This window comes from Pinus tabuliformis, chromosome 6 (genome assembly GCF_031772625.1).
Source record: "Pinus tabuliformis cultivar Carrire ecotype Pingquan chromosome 6, CPIR1, whole genome shotgun sequence".
NCBI lineage: Eukaryota > Viridiplantae > Streptophyta > Pinopsida > Pinales > Pinaceae > Pinus > Pinus tabuliformis.
Genome location: NC_142292.1, coordinates 1,537,701,561 through 1,537,719,507, shown reverse-complemented (window position 1 = coordinate 1,537,719,507; position 17,947 = coordinate 1,537,701,561).

Sequence of the window (17,947 nt, the reverse complement as noted above, 5' to 3'; positions counted from 1 at the left end):
ATCTGTACCCAAACTTGCAAATGGCTCCTTCCAAAACTTGGAAGTGAACTTCACATCCTTGTCTGACACAATATTCTTCGAAACACCATGTAATTTCACTATCTCCCCAATGAAAACCTGTGCCACCTCACTAGCTGAACATGTAGTATTTGGAATGAAGTGAGCTACCTTGCTCAACCTACCGACCATGAATATAATAGAATCATGCTGCCTCACTATCTTGGAAGACCTGTAATGAATTCCATGGAAATGGCCTCCCATTTCCATTTCGGAATCGCAATAGGTTGTAGTAGACCACCTAGATGCTTACATTCTGCCTTTACCTACTGGCAATCCAAACTTATAGCCATGAACTCTGCCACTTCCTTCTTTAGATTCGACCAATAGTAGATCTTCTTCACCACTGTCAACGTCTTCTGATATCGTAGGTGACCTGATTATGGATTCTTATGAAAATCCATCAATATAAGCTTCTTGAGATCACTGTAACTCGACACATATATCCTGTTCGTGAATTTCAACAAACCTTATGCTGTGAGACGACAATTTGCATCCTGATCACCTGTACCTGTACTCTGTTGTAACTTGTGCATAATCTCCATATACTTGTCATCTCGCTATCCTGCCTGAAAGATCCTATCATGTAACTTTGTCCCATAAGAGCTCATAGCTTCTATATGATTCATTGGTACCTTCCTGCTGAGAGCATCTGCAACCCGATTCTCCTTTCCCTTAATGTATACGATATTAAAGTAAAACTCACTAAGGGTAGCCAACCATCTAGCTTGCCTAGCATTTAGATTTGGCTAGTCAAACAAGTATCTCAACCCACTGTGATCTCTCATCAATACAAATCTCCTGCCAAGAATATAGTGCCTCCACATCTTCAATGCATGTATGATCGCTACTAGCTCAAGATCATGTGTCAGATAGTTCTTCTTGTGCACATTCAGTTTCCATGACTCATAGTACACTACATGTCCTTCTTGCATAAGGTCTCCACCAAGTCCTCTCATTCAATAATTTGTACATACTACAAACTCTTTGTCTAGATATGCAATCTTTAACACCGGTGCATGTGTCAACAACTGCTTAAGCTGCTCAAAATTGGCCTCACACTCCTTTTCCCATTAAAACTTCTTACCCTTCCTCTGTAATGATGTAATAGGATAAGAAATCTAGGAGAATTTGTGTTGATAGTGCTAGACCCACTAACATTCAAGGGGATCTCTCTGGTAAGAAGTCCCAACTAGACCTCAGATCGTTTGGAGTAGGAGTCCCATTAGTGGGTGGCAATGTAGTGCCTTGACCACGATAGTGCGTAGAGGTAAGTATGATGAATTTGGTCGGAAGCAAGTGTGTGACCTTGTAGCGAGTCAAATGAGATGCATGGGGGTTCTAACACAGACAGGGGAAAATGAAGTGTGTCCCTTAGAAGCCTGTAATAGTACACAGCCTGGAAGGAATACACGAGTGAAATGACATCACAAGCTAGAAGAAAAATGGTCCACAAACCAAAGTGACGAGTGATGAGCCCCAAAAATGGATAATTATTTGGGCTCATTCAACCTCCTAATTCGACTTAATCCACCATTCTCATTAGTTTATTGCATGTTTTTGATTATATTTATGCTAATAGAGTGAATTGGGTTAGTCATTATGCCAACAAGTCTAATGTGTGCTTTGTGTAGCCTTTTTGGTCAATTTGGAGACAAAATCAAAGGTGTAAATGAGCACTTGGCAGCCAAATTCGTGGGAGAACAAGGGAGAGGATTTGTAGGAAGGTGTCCCCTTCATTTATGGGCCCTTACCTCGAATTCTCCACCATCAGCTCGGAGTTCAAGGGCCACCAAATCAATTAACACAAGGGCAGCCAAGCAAGTCAAGTAGGACTGCTGTTAACTGCAAGTTTTGGGCAGCTGAGTCCCTAAAGTTTAGGAGGACTGTTGGGGTCCTCAATTTGTATAAATAAGAGGGCTTAGGGACTCATTTCAGTTAGTCACTTTATAGTCATTTTGTAGTTCGATTTTTAGGCAGTAGATTAGCTTTGCTTTCAGCACATTTTCAAGTTCTCCTTGTGGACAGTTTTTGGAATGTATCATTTCTTTTGATCAATAAAGATGAATCCAGCTTTTCACCAGCTCTAAATCTCTCTTAGGAGGCTGTAGCTCTTGGGGTTGGGCCCATCTCAAGTGCCCAGTACCTACTTTGTTTACTTTCATGTGTCTTTGCTGCATTCTTAGAATAAAATATGTTATTTAGATTTAAACCTTGTTTTATTATTTAGGTTGTTTTTGATGAGTAAAATAGATTTTCATGCTCAGATTTAGTTGATAGGTTGTTAACAGAAAAAGCTTCAAGAAAAGGGCCAACAAACATCTGTGGTTTCACCTCTCCCTTAGTGGGATCAGGAGTTGTGACTAGGATGACTTTGCTCCCCACAAAAACACTGATTTTGCTTTGCAAAGCAATCACTAGTGTTTGATCTTCATGTGTAGAAGTTGGTTACTAGTTCAGACTTTCGTTTGCTTAGTTGCATGAGTTAAAATACATGGTTTCATTGCAGGTCACACTTCTGTTCATTCTCTTTACTGACAGCTAGCAAATTAGGTCAACGAAACTAGGTCTTTGAATTTACAAGTCTTTGTTGGTTCAGATTGGAAAAACGAATTGCAGAGCACCTGTACCACTCCTTCATCTGCTTATTCTCCATCGGCACCATCCACTCCACCCTCTACTTAGAATCCTTACCTCACGTTTGCCACATTTGCTCACATAACCCTAGTTTTTGTACATCATTGTTTAAGCCTTCTTTGAGCCAACTTAGCTATCTACACCTTCTCACCACTCCATCCACCAGTCCCTGGGCCACTTCAGACCCCTATCCTACCTCCATATCCATTCATGCATCTTCCCTCACTCACCCATCCTCCAAAATCCAATTTTTAAACATCCTGTAGAAATTTCTGAACATCCTGTAGAAATTCCTGAAACATCATGTAGAACCCCTGCAGACTTCCTGTAGAAGCTCACGAATGAGGTTTCTTGATAGCCAAACTCTGTGAAACTCTCTGGAAGGGTGTTAGGGACCCCTTAGGCCCTCTCTGAACCTTCCCAACCTCTTCCAAGCATTTCCTCTCACCAATCCACCTCTTCACAGTAAAAAACAGTTAAATTGTATGCATGATAATTGTGACAACTTATTCAAAAATACAAACAGATGTTTTCTTTAGATAGTGATAACTTAGACACATGAATTTTACCTTCCTAGAAGTCAATGGCATCTCTTTCAGTAGCTTGCATCCTATTTTTTGCATCAGTAGGGCTAAATGGTAAAATTAGGGTTTGCTAGGGTTTGCATTTCCTTTCCGCTTTCCAGTTTCTTTCTGCAAGTAAATTAGCCCCTTTGAGTTAGCTTTCATTCATCAGTTAAAAAGCTTCTTCTAAGAGCTCATAGAAGTTGGCTTAAGATCCTAGCGGACTTGTGCCAGCTGACCAAGTGACAGCTGCGGCAAGAGCTAGTACTTGTGCATACAACACCGTCGCTTCCAAGTTTGTTACGAACTACCGGGTTGATAAAATTAAAGAAGGGAGTTCCAGGAGTTGCAGCATTATTGCTGCAATACTGGGGCCCACCAACGAGTTCTTCCAACAACATACCTTCAACAAGATTCAACAATTTCATACAAAATAGTTCATAAGAAAATGTGTAATTTAAACAACGTACATTGCTAAAGTAACCAAAATAGTTGAGCTATAATAACAACATATGCATGAAAATGTGTTGGCTCAGTTATATTATTAAGTGAAAGTTCCATCCACACATACACCATTGAAAACCACTAGCCCCAATAGTGGAACATTACAGTCAACACCACGTGCTCCTCCAAAGAAGTATACTCGCTCTACATTGTGGAGAAGCCAACGCTTGTCACAATACTCCCAAGCCTGCTCTAAGGCTAAGCCTAGCCAAAATATTGGCTCCAAAAAGCAATTTCTATGAGCTCTAAGGTTCTATTCATAACAAAGGGTGGGGTGACCCTTGACATTCCCCCTTGAATCTTTGACTACCCTCGTGAATCTTCAACTCCTTTACAATAACTCTTTACATTACATAGTGACTGTTCACATTCCACTAATGACACTTGGAATTTCACTTACAATATATTTACAAATATACATTTTCCACATATACCCATGTGGGAAAAAATAGGCTAGAGTCAGCCTAACAAGACAAACACTATGACTCAGAATCTTGAGGAAAGACCAACTGGGCAACATCCTCTTGATGATCTTTGGTGACGAACTGATACTAAGCTTGGCATTGCACTATGGTTTCCCCATACTATTTGATGATTTCTTTATGGAAACAAACTCTTTCCTCCATGGCATCTCAGGATATGGTCCTGGAGCCTTTGTCCAACTCATCTTGAAGCATGCACAACATTGTCCTGAGTGTGACTAGACCACCAATGTACTTTTGCATGTTTTCTGTGCTCAACTGCAAGTCATCATAGGTGGCCTCTCACATTAACTCCTCCATGTGCTTGTAGACCTCTGACTAGACTTGGCTCTTCTCAATGGCTTTGGTGAGGGAACCAATTGAAGAGATCCTGTGTGTCCTCACCATGACATTCAGAATCTTGAACAACTGTGCATAGGAAGCCTCAATGCTGCTGATGAGCAGAGGGAGCTGCTCATAGTTCCGAATCAACATCCAGATCCGTGCTTTGTCTAGATCTACCCGCAGCTTCATTATCTTGTGCAAGTAAAATGGGGCTCCCTTGTATCTCATTTTCCATTCCTGTACGTGTGAAATATCAACATGTATGTCCTTGGGAGTTTGGGAAATCTTCATGCACCGTTGTTGAAAACCATGTAGATGGAAAACTACCTTGTGCATGGTGACAAATCCATCATAAAGTTTTTGCATGGTGGTCCCAGTAATTGATACTTTAGCAAGTGTCACTTTCCTCATCTCTGCCATATCGGATCCTGCAGATTGTTCTGCCCTCTACCTGGCTACTTGCAAGTCCTTTGCCATCTGATCATTCTATGATAAAAAGAACTTGACATTTGAGCTCGTGGCTTCTGCATAAGCCTTATTAGCATCGACCATGGTAGCTGGATTCTTTCTAACATCTGACACTATCACCCTTTCCTTCACAAATGCAGGTTATGCATGATCATTAAGAAAATTCTTTCTCCTTGCCTGTACAATATTTTGCTACAACTCATTAAAGGGTATATTCTACACATCCATCACTGGATCATCATCAAGGAGGAAAAGATCTCCTTGCTTGCTCGGGATTGGTTTTGATACTAGAGGTAGTGGATATTGCATGGTGACCTCAGATGCTCTCGGCATGAGGTCGGTATCTTGGTCCTGTAGATCCTATGCCAATTCTTTGTCCATCTCTTTAACCATTTGCTCAATCTACTAAGAAAGTTCCCAATCCTACAACTACTCACTCCCTTCTTCATTTGCTGGCTATTATGACTCTTCAACTTGTATTGGCACACTTTTCTCTATGATCACGCCTTTCCCTTATTCTTGTTCCCATTTATACTTCTCTTCCCTCTCTCTCCTTATCTACTGCTCTTCTTTCAAATTCTTCTCTATTTCCTGCAACTTCCTTTCTACTTCCTCCAACCTTTTCTTTTCTCTCTTCCTTCGCTCTACTCTCTTTATGCGTTGTTGCCTCTTTTACTCCACTGCCAAAGATGCTTTCTCAACAAGAGGATCTTCTCTAAACTTGTAGCTTTAATCAGCCTCTGGGTTCTTGATAATATTCCTCTTTCCTTTTTCCTATGCCAATTTGTTACTTTCTGTTGCTGTTGTTTTGTTTCCTGCAGTGTTGCTGCTTGCAAAGCATCTTTCCATTCTACAACCATGCTGATTGGTTCATTGATCTTGGAGGAGTTGTAATAGTACCTCCAAGGATCTTCCTTTGCCCAATGAAATGTCCCGTGGATCCATGGATAATACACCTTCGCATAGTGGTTCTTGCAAATACAATGGGGATCATATGGATTGTAGTCTTTGGTGTTGAACTCAAAATTTTCTAAGTCCTTGGCCTCAACACCCACATCCTTCAATCTCTTGGTCTTGTAAAATCCAATCCGCAAAGGAAGAGTAGCCCATGGTTCCTTTTTCCTCCATTGCAGCCCTACTGATAACCTTGTGGAGATGTGATATGCAACCTCTTGCATGACCAACTTATCCATGGAAAACCTTGGTAGCACATGCAGAGGCTTCTCTCCACCAAACATCCTGATGAAGGTGCCACTGGGTGAGGCATACCAATCTACAATGTTAAGTATTGCCTCCATCGCTTCTTGGGACATGCAAGGTGGATCCTTCTCAAAGATAAACTTGTAAACTGGGATGATGAAATGGTCATATAGCCTCGCCATGACTCCTCGGTAGCTGCACTCAGAAAGAAACTTGCAATAAATATTCACAACAGTCTTTGATGGTGTCCATGTCCAACCCATGCCAGGAAACTAATGTTGGGCACATATTGCATCAAGTAGGTACATGGACATATAGAATCTCGCTTGCTCATCCTTGGGTGGATTCCAGGCATTAGTCACATGCACTTTCAGCTGAAGAGCCAATAGATCCGACTAGTTGAATGGCCTTCTGTCATTCGCCAACTAGTCCAACACAACCACCCAATTTTACGGAAAGGTATCCAAGCTCTCTTGACTGTACAATTGACATGAAAATATGATCAAGAGTTGGTAGGCCTTTGTAATTGACTTAGTCTTGTAAACATGATTGGGTGTCGACCTGAACTTCAACGTATCTTTCACCCAATGCTTTATGATTTCTCTAGTGTTCACATTACTGTGGGTGGCATAGAAAAGTTCATCCATGCGGTTCACCAACTTTGGTAAGTGATACATTTGATGATAGTTTTCTGTCCTGAAAGTAGCAAGTTATTTTCCACTGGCACTGCTCAATGTCATCATCTTGGGATCAGTATGTGAGATAATCTAATGAATGATTTCCACACATGGGAAGGCAAGGTACCTGCATGCAACCTTATATAAGCCTGACCGATGGATGTTGACATAGACCTGCTGATATTCTAGATCTTCCTTGAAGCTTCCTGCAAATATATCCTTGATTTTCTGCCATGTTATCTTCATGTCCTTCTCTATGAACAGCTGTGTGTTTGCATATATTGACAAGTTCCTTGAAACTTGTTCAACTACATTCCCAGTGCTGCTCTCACCAATATCCTTTGATGCAGATTTCTTGGAAGCCATGTTACCTGTATTGCTGAAGAGCTTCTCAACAATTGTTGTATATAGAGACAGAGAGGACACTCATGGCATGCAAATGTTAGCCTGAAATCAAAATCACTTCAAGAATAGACCAAGCAACAAACTGAGCAATTGCTCGGAAGGATTGTGCAATTCAAGCTCTCAGAGGTAAGTGACTGTTAGCTGGATCTGTAAATTGCGCAATCCAAGCTGCTAGTAGGGAGGTGATGCTGACTGGAATTGTGCAATGCACAGTTTAGCCTGGCTTATGTTGGCTGGGACTATGCATTGCACAATCCTAGTTGCCAAGGCTTCAGAACTAGCTCCTAGAACTATGCAGTTGGAGCCACGCCTTGGAAGCCTCTGCTAATTCCTGGAGCCAAGGTAGAGCCTTGAGACCCAGAAATGCGCAGTGCATGCTAGGAAGAGTCAGGTTCGGGCCAAGGAAGCCCAGATATGCCCAAGGGAAACATGAAAACAAGCAGATTTGAAAGTGTAAGTGATGGTTGGTGCAGATATGAGTGGATGATGATGCATGCAATCAAAACAAGTGCATGAATCGATCAAACTGAAGAACAATGAAGCTTATGGAGAGAGTCGTCGCAACAATGACCGTTAGTGCAAAAACTGGGTTATGCATGCGACACTTAGGAAAGGCAATGAAAAACTTAAAACAACACTTCTACAAGCTAAAACAAATCAAAACGCCAGCAGTCATTCAATAAAATAGGTAAAACAACACTCTCACAAGCCAAGGAAACAAAAGTGACAAAAAAAGCAACAAAAGACTAGAAAAGCAAGACTTACCCAAAAAAGCTATGACGACTGTGCCGAAGGTTCCTAGATCTCCTCGGGAATGACATAACTCCAAGATCAAATGTGCAAATGAGCTATGGTGAAATCCATTAAATAGATTTGGTCGATTTAGTGTTTATGACGCGAAGGCGAAAAATCCAGGAAACGATGACACGTGGTGGCAGTTTCCAAAAATAACTCGAGTGTAACTCTGACTGCTAAAAATAGATCCCTATTTTTTAGGGATGATTTTTTGGTTTTTTTTTGGGAAAGGCTGCCATGCATGCACGGAGAGATTGCACAGTTCCGGGAGGACAGGGCATCTCATTGGCACATGCAGTAGGAAGCTGTTGAGGGAATGCTTCTGTGCAATTTAAGGGTTGAGTGGCTCTGGCTGCCTCTCATGCTCTGTGCAGTTTCCTAGCTGGGTTTGCGTAATTCTAGAGTTGAATCTCATTGTTGGCTTGGATTGCGCATTTCCTTTTCTCACTAAGGAAAATCTAGAAACAGATTGCAACCAAGTCAAGAGGTAAGCTTGTGGTTAGACAACAAAGAAAGTAAGCAAACACAAGCTATAAAACAAAAGATAAAACCCAATGAAAGCACAAGTACCTGGGTCAGTGCGAGATAAGCTTCTGGGATTTTAGTAGGGAAGCTCCAAAACGAAGCGTAGGTAAATTTTTTGAGGGTGGTTGTAGCCGCTACAATAAGTTCCTAATGAACCTCTTGTAATAACCTGCCAATCCCATGAAGGATCTCACCTCATCTACATTTATAGGAGCTACCCACTCCATGATATATCTTATCTTTTCTGGATCCATTGCTATGCCATCCTTGGAGACAACATGTCCCAAGTAATGAACCTCTGTCTGGAAGAAGCTGCACTTGCTAAGCTTAGCATACAACTGATCTTCTCTTAGCAATCTCAACGCTGCTGCTAAATGCTCGACATGCTCTTCTTCATTATTGGAGTATATCAATATGTCATCAATGAATAAAATAACAAACTTGTCCAGATAAGGACGCAACACACTATTCATCAAAGACATAAATGTAGTCGGGGCATTAGTCAAACCGAATGGAACTACAACAAACTCATAATGCCCATACCTAGTCATGAACATAGTCTTGTAGATATCCTCTTCCTTGATGCATACTTGATGGTATCCAGATCTCAATTCAATCTTAGAGAACAATGCTGCTCCCTTCAATTGATCAAACAAATCATCAATCCTTGGCAATGTGTACATGTTCTTGATCGTTACCTTTTTCAACTGCCTGTAATCAATGCACAATCTAAGAGTACCATCTTTCTTCTTTACGACTGCACCCCAAGGTGATACACTTGGCCTAATGTACCCCTTGTCAATCGTCTCCGTTAACTGCAATTTCAACTCTACTAGCTTTGGAGTGCTCATTTTGTAGGGTTGCTTAAGATGCTAGAGTTGCCTCGGGCACCAAGTCAATCAAGAAATCTACTTCCCGGTGAGGAGGTAACTTTGGAATATCTGCTGGGAACACATCCTATTACTGTTGCAATACAAGGTACCGAATATTTTTGCATCCTCAACATCTTTACCCTTGTCACTTGATATATGCACTGCAAACATCACACAACCTTTTCTACAACTACCCTTAACTTGAATAGTGGTAACCATCCTCATTGATGTAGGCTTCTTCTTTCCCTGCAAAATTCTCTTTTCCCCACTATCATCCACAAACTCAAAGGCCTTGTTGAAGCAATCCACTTTGGTCCTATGAAGGTACAACCAATCCATACCCAAAAGCATGCTATACGATCCCAATGGTAGCACATTGTGCTACTATAAGCATACCATTTAACTCAAATGAAGAAGCTCTTACCCAATGGTGAACTCTCTTATTTGTACCTGTAGCCAATTATACCAACCAATATTCCGCATGCACTTCTTTTCTCAAACCATACTTATCCACCAGGTTAGGATTAATATAACTATAATTAGATCTGGGATCAATCAAAATAGAAACAACTTGATCACAAAGCTTACCATCCATCTCAATGATAGATGCCTGATGACCTGTCTACCTGTTTTCCACAATTGCATAGATCCGAAGAATGCTATGACCAACATCACCAACTATATGTGCCTCTTGAGCACTATAGATCTGGGGTGTACCACCCTGATACTGCAGAAAATCCTTCTTACGATGATCCTTGCCACATATCTAACACTGTAATAGTGCTCTACCATTGCCTCTAGTCTGCTGCTCTCCATGTCCCTTCTCAACTGTATTGAAATTCTTGTACGGGATCACATTTTCTTTCTCACCTTCATCTTAAGGTCTTCCCCATTTTGGTGGCCATTTTCCTTTAAATTTCTCATTTCCTTTCAAGTCACGCTTAGTCTCAACTTTGTGCTTCGACTTCTCATAACAATGTTTTAGCTTTTGTATGGCCTCCTCAAACGATCTAAGCTCATCAAACTCAATCCCATCTCTGTATACTACTAACAGTCCACTGATGAATCTATGAACATTGACCTTCTCCTCCTTGAGGTAAGGAACATATCTCAACAACTCCAAGGACCTGCTAGTATACTCATCATCTGTAATGGAACCGATCTGCAACTCATAAAACTCCTTAGCTATGTCATCATAGTACCTTTATGACAAATACTTCTTCTTGAAGAGCCTTTCAAACTCATTCCAAGTCAAGTCATCTTCCTAAATGCCTCTAACATTCTTCACATCTTCCCACCAAATGTCTTCTCTACCTTTGAGACTGAAAGTGGCTATCTTTGCTATCATGTTCTCGGAATTATCATGCAATCTGAAGAACTTCGTCATACCAAGAAACCATTCCTCTACATCCTATTATTTCTTCATCTCTCCATCGAATGTAGCTAGCATTTATTTCTTAAACTCATTTGAAAAATACCCCTTGTCATTCCACCTATAAGGATGATGACGATGACAATCATAATGCCTGTCAACATTGGAACTCGAATAGTACCTGTGTCTGTCACCCCTCCTATCCAGAGTATCCAAGGACCTTCCATCTCTAACTATGCCATCTCTATCTGTTCTGTGATGACCACGAGACCTACTACTGTATGCCCCATTAGTTCTGTCCTCCTACTCATGGCTGATCTGAAGTGGCCACTGTCACTGCAATTCTGACAAACTTTGAAGTATCACTGCATTTACCTTTGCTTGTTTCTCTTGTGTCCATATGATTCTATCATTGCCTACCTTACAAATCCTTATTTCTGCCTTTAAACTCCTTAATGTCTCTGCCAAGTCAGAAGAGTGCCCAACACCATGCTGCTCATCTGACTCATAGGGAGTGTCTTTGTAGTCTACCATCTTGCTAGTCATCTTTGATATTCTTCCTGCAAGGTATATCATGTTAGCTAAACCAAATCACAATAAACCAACGTACCTTAGTATAATTTGAGGAGGATACCTTATCTACAAGATCACCAAATCAACATGATACATGTATAACATAATCATGACAACATATAGAAATATGACACATAATCATGTAACCATATATCCATCATTCTAACTAGAGTCCAGTCATCAATGCATGACCATATCAACTACACATGCCATGACCTCATGCATGACAACAACAACCATATCATTGTACCTTTTACAACACGTAAGTACTGACACACCTAGTAATGCATAAGAAATCATACACTCGTGACGACATGCTTCACACCACCAACATCCTTTTTCACATAGCGACATCCCTACAACCATGACCGACACCATGCATGTGAAACAAGCATTCAAGGATGATTAACACATGTGAAATCGACATGAATGCATGACCAAAACACAACCCATCTAGTCTGAGGGGTGAACCATGCTTTGATACCACTCTATAATGACCTCCTCCCCATCTACCCAAGTAGCCGACCAACCGGGGTAAACATGTAACGAGAAGTTACTCTGATATGGTTCGACCTCCTAAGTCACCTTAAGGAAGTGGAACTAACAAAACCATATCATATAGACCTTCCACATCAGTAACAAGACTCCAAGGAACCATCCAAACCTTTTAGGTAACCAGCCCCTGGGTCTTACTGAGTTTTTAGACCAATTAACCCTTGACGCTCCCATGATATGTGCATGCCAATGTCCAGGAGGCTCTAGACACTCCCACAACATGGTGTGCCAACATTTAGGGACTATTTTGCTCAGTGATGTGCCAATGTCCCCAGGATTTGAGCCACTTTTTCAGGCCCAGAGCACAGGTCCCATAATTCAATGAAACTTTCAGACTCATTGATTTACATAATAACAAGGTTTACAAACCAAAACTAACTCCAAGACTAGGCTTGACCATCCCTAATGGGACTGACATTCTGTCAAACACTTGACATCAATGAAATCTACATGAAATAAACACAAGACAAAGCATACATGACTGATAACTCATATGAGACTTGACAAGAAGGATCACCACCCTCTCCCCTTAACTGTTTGGACATCAATTAGGTCTTGCATCCATTATCCTTTCAGTTACACATAAATACATGAAAAGCCATGACATAACCAATTATATAACCATGCTTATAACAACCATTAAACCACGAAAATAACAATGAGATAAAAACCATTAAATCCACATATTAACAAGTAGAAAAGCAAGAGGACCTAGCTTTTATTAAGCATAGGCAAATCCAACTAGGTTCGGGACTTCCACGTACCACCTGACCGTAGACATGGCTGAACCAATTCTTTATTTCAGCCAGTCACCACCATGCCATATTCCAATCATGAATGTGAGATCTCATGGATAAACTAATCCAAAAACAACTAAGGGAATCTAGATATTAAACCATCTCTAGCCTCACCAAACCGGCACCGAGATCACAAAACCAAACTGAGCTAGGAATTCCTTTAGACTCCATCACTATCCTTGATGAATTTTCCATCTCCTTGTCTCTCAGGATTTACCACAATCCACATCGGATCACCAGGTCCTAAACCAAAAATCCACCCTCAAGCTTTACCATGTATCTCGCAAAAACCGGTCAAGGGATTCATAGGCCTTTGGGATTTTCTTGAGACCACATCCACCCCAGATTCCAAAACCATCTGGAAATTCCAAAGCTCAAAACCAAGAAAACAATCCCATCAGACCATGGCTATCCAAAAAAGGAAAGGATAGGTTGAAAACCACTGTCATAACTCGGAAAAACCATGCCATTAACAACAAGAGAATCATACACCAACATGCAAAGCCATGCATGTCAAAACCAGCTAGGAAATCACACATGCAATATGTTACCTACAAGTATTCCTGCTGAAATTGCTTGATCCTTCTCTTCCTTGCTTGATCCTTGTTTTCCTTCCTTTCCTTTGCTTGGTTTTCCCTTCCTTGCTCCAAAGCTTGAGCACTCCAAGAAAACTATAAGTGTCCAAGAGTGATAGAGAGAGAGAGAATAATGAGCGAGCTCCAAAACTGAATTGACAAAAGGTTACAAACTAATCCTCAGAAGCCTTTATATCAATGAGGCCTCTATTTTCTTCATTTTCCATTATTTTCCTTCAATTTCCTCCTTACATGCAACCTGTGACTTTTCACCTTACTTTTTTCCTATTTTCCTTTATTTTCATAAATAAATGTGTCAAAATTCCTTTGCCTTTGCCAATTTCCTTTAGCCATAAACACATCCAGTGATGCCCATTAGGATATGTTTGCCCAACATTCAACTTGGAATACGTGTCCCTTAACCGTGGTATTATTTTTCCTTTATTAACTTTTATTACATGGAATTTTCACTAGGGCTATTACAACATCATTGTTGTAGCCATATATTGTCATGAGTCTTGGCATCTATTTGGTTGAGTGTTCTAGGCATGCATTATGTTGAGTCTTTGAAACTTGCCATGTAAGCACACGTGTGTGCAATATTAAAGCCATGTAACAATGTTGCTTCTGTTTTTTGGTTGTTAATGGAATGCTCTTGGTGTTGGGAATCCATTGGAGGGAGAGTTAGAGTCTTGTTGCGACTATTTGTGGGGTATTTGTATTGTCTTGTAATGCATGATAAAGACCTATACATCCTTTGGGTATTTGGTTCATTGGATAGTTTATGGCCTCTTGCATGTAGCAAGGAGGCAATGGAAGTGTTAAAATTCATTGTACATCAATCATGGAGGTGTTTGCTGCATCAGTACCTACATCTCCAGAAGATGCGTTCGAATGCTAGATTGATTGTGTTGGTAAAGTACAATGTGGAGGTGATGATACGGGATAAACATAATGTGTATGTTGTTGCTGCTATAGAGTGATAAAAGTTTTGTGTTTCTACTAAAAGGTCTAGTGTTTGTTGCTTTAATGTGTTATTGATCAGACATTACTTATGTCTAAGGGGAGTTTTATTGCATATCTTTTTCATTTATGTGATCAGTGGAGGAGTGTTCACATCGCTTACATATTTCATCCATGTATCCCATTGTTTATCATATGGTTGCACCCCATTACATGTATAGGGGGAGGATGTTAATCTTGGAGAAGGCATGGCGTTGGCCTTAATGTGTTTCAACTATTTCCATTGATGTTAAAGGGGGAGAGGGATTCAAATCAGCTTCAGTGATCATATTCAAGAAGGAAGAGGTTGGCATCAATGTCAAAGGGGAATATTGTTGGCATTGTAATGTTTCCATTGATGTCAACCAATGCTTAGTAGTGTTTCAGGCTTGTAATCGTCATTTCTATGTTATGTACATGTTTTTTGTGTGGTCTTCAATGTTTGGAACAATTTTTCAAAGTTGAATGTCCATACCCTGAAGCTGAGATGCAAATTGATAGGTGAAGGCTTATAATGATCACCTGATAATTGCATGGGGAGACTGATCATGTTGGAGGCTTTATCATAATTATAAGAGACTTGAAATGTGTTCTCAGAGGTACTACAGGCTTAGGAGGTGATTGAATACTTGCATGAATAAGTTATGAAAGTTTGGAGCTGATCAAATGTAAGAAAGGTGTTAAAATCAGGGTAACTTAGGTTTCTTGAAGGAAACTTGTGTTATAACTAAGGTTTTGCACACGAAACCTTCATTAACCCTCTTGGTAACACTCTTCCCAAAATAAAGACTCGTGTTACCCTATCTAGACTATGTTTCCACATTCCTTGCACATCCTAGTGAATTATAGAGGTATATACTATGGTATTTCTTCATGGTAATGGTCTAATAGTATGAGAAAGTTAACCCCTCTTCCAGAAGGTGATTAAATTTGAAAACTTAAGGATAAAACAATATATATAATTGTGTTGCATAGATAACTGCTTTGATGATTGGGGTCCTAGTTTGAAATATTTTGAAAAGTGGCCCTAGAGAGTTTCATGGGTGGTGGCTCCTTGCTGGTGGTGGCCAAGTAAATTTTGTACAAGATTTTTTTTGATAATAAAAGATTTAGAGCAATGGAACAACGACAAGGTGGTTTTTCTCCCCTTTAGGGTTTCCACTAGAAATACTTGTGTCTCATTGTGCATGCTTGTGTTGATTCCTTTCATGGTTTTTATGTGGTGATTTTATACTATTTTTATATTCATGTATAATAATGTTATTAATGTATGTTTCTCTTTAGAAAACATAAAAAATAAATTATAAATATATATGGGTTATCACTACTAATTCAAGTCCCCGTCTCTCAGTAATGATCTACATTTTTAACAAAAAATAAATGGATTAAGAACCATCAAGCCTTGTATTAACAATAATCGAAATGTAATCACAATAGTCTTATTCTCCTCCCCTAGCTTGAGTAAAGTAGGATATTTATATACAATTCTTCAATCTCTTAATTTAATCACATAAACAAAGTATAACTATGAGAGTCTTAGATTCTCAAGTTGTTCTCTCTTCATTACAACAACATTGCCAAAAGATCGAAAGATAGAACATATAATGACTCACTTAGCCACCACAACAGGCCAAAGGTTGGGTAAAATTGATTGTAGTCAAGCTATCCATACTAGATGGCCAACCACCTTTGTCATTTCCTTTGTTGGGTAATAAAGTGTTCCATCCTTTTGTTGGGAAAATGATCGTGATGTATGTGCATTTGGTAGATGTTGGAATATTCAACAATACTAAGAGGGGAGTGAATCAATATTAATAATATTTAACTTCAAAAACTTGTCAAAGCATCAACGGGTATAAAGAAAAGCATGTATATATATAGAACACATATATTTTTATGAAAAAACCACAATGTTTTTCTTAATATATATCAAGAGTACATTAAAATATGTCAAATGAAAGGAAGCACCAACTCACTAGTTTATCAACATCAACTGAAAGTAAGCACAAACTCCTTGCTTTATCAACACCACTTGAAAGGAAACACTAACTCCTTAGTTTATTAGTACCAACTAAAAGGAAGCTCCAATTCTCTGATATATTAGCACCAAAATTTGTACAAGAGTCAATATAAGTCAAAGAAAGTCTTCCATCTAGACAACTTCTCTTATGTCCTTCACACAAGCACTTAGTTTCCCAAACACAACCTTATTAGCAATATAACTTTCCTCAACAAATGATTCTTGGACTTAACCTCCTTATCAAGAAAAATAGGCCTCAACGGGCCACAAACTAGGACTAAAAATTGGATTTTAATGCACCTAAACTCAACATCCAAGTATTTAGAACTCAAATTTTATAACTTTGAGTCCTCCATAGCGTTCGACCTCCTCAACAAAGAAAAATGTTAGATCTTCAACAATAGACCTAAAACTCACCTTCAAACACACCAGGATTCGACTCTCAAACATGTTTAAGTTTGACCTTCTTTCTAGAAAAAATTTAGTCTTGAAATTCAGCCTTAACAGGTATAGGTCATTGCTCTCAGAACATGTGTGAAAACTGGTCTTCCACTTTGGAGTTTGGCCCTCTAAATAGATATGAAATTCAACCTTCAAAGGGGACATAATTCAACCCTTAAGACTAGGTTTGGAATTTTCATTCTAAATAGGACTATAAACCTTAAAAAATGTACCAAAAATCGTTCCAAAATAGGCCAAAAAACCTTTCCAAAATAATCCAAAAATACTTTCCAAAATGTGCCAAAAATCTTTCCCAGGAAATTTTCTCCAATTCAACTCATCTTTAGTTTTGGTTCATGAGGTATGAACCTCAAAAATCCTCCTTTTTTTCTCTTGTCTAAATAGATTTGAACTTGATTGAGTGAGTGAATTGAAATTCTCCTTCTCACACCTATTTATAATGCATTTGGGGTCTAGAGTGGGCCGACTTGTCCACTAGCTAGGTCGACTTGTCCACTGGTTGGACTAGTGCAACTGGTGGAATGTATAGTGAATATTCGAAAATTCATTTCTCCTCAATGGTGAGGAGTTAGAGGGAGTGCCATATAGTTTTGGAAAGGTCTTGGAATAATATTTCCAACCACATATGTTATGCTTCCATTTGATCTAGGTGAATGGAGTAAAAATGCATCCAAAGATGGGGTATCCAAATGGGGCATCAAAATCCAAAAATAATGTTTCAAATGTGTTATTTGAATATGAATATGTAACTTTCTCTTTCATTTGGACAACCTTTGACATCAACGGAAAATTATTTCAACATTATCCCTCTTTGTCATTTATGACAACCATCATACTCCTTTTATGATCATGCTACCCCTATCTTCATGGTTCTTGATTTTGTTCTCCCCCTTTGACATCAATGGAAAAGGGTAACTCCCCATGACACTATCTTTCCCCTACTCGTTTTTTGCTGAATATTGTGCAAATAAATTTAGAGAAAAAATTACTCCTCATTTCTATCTAAGATACTCAAATGTCACTCTGGGAAGTGGTTTAGTGAAGATGTTTGCAATCTATTCCTCCGTCCCATCATACTCTAG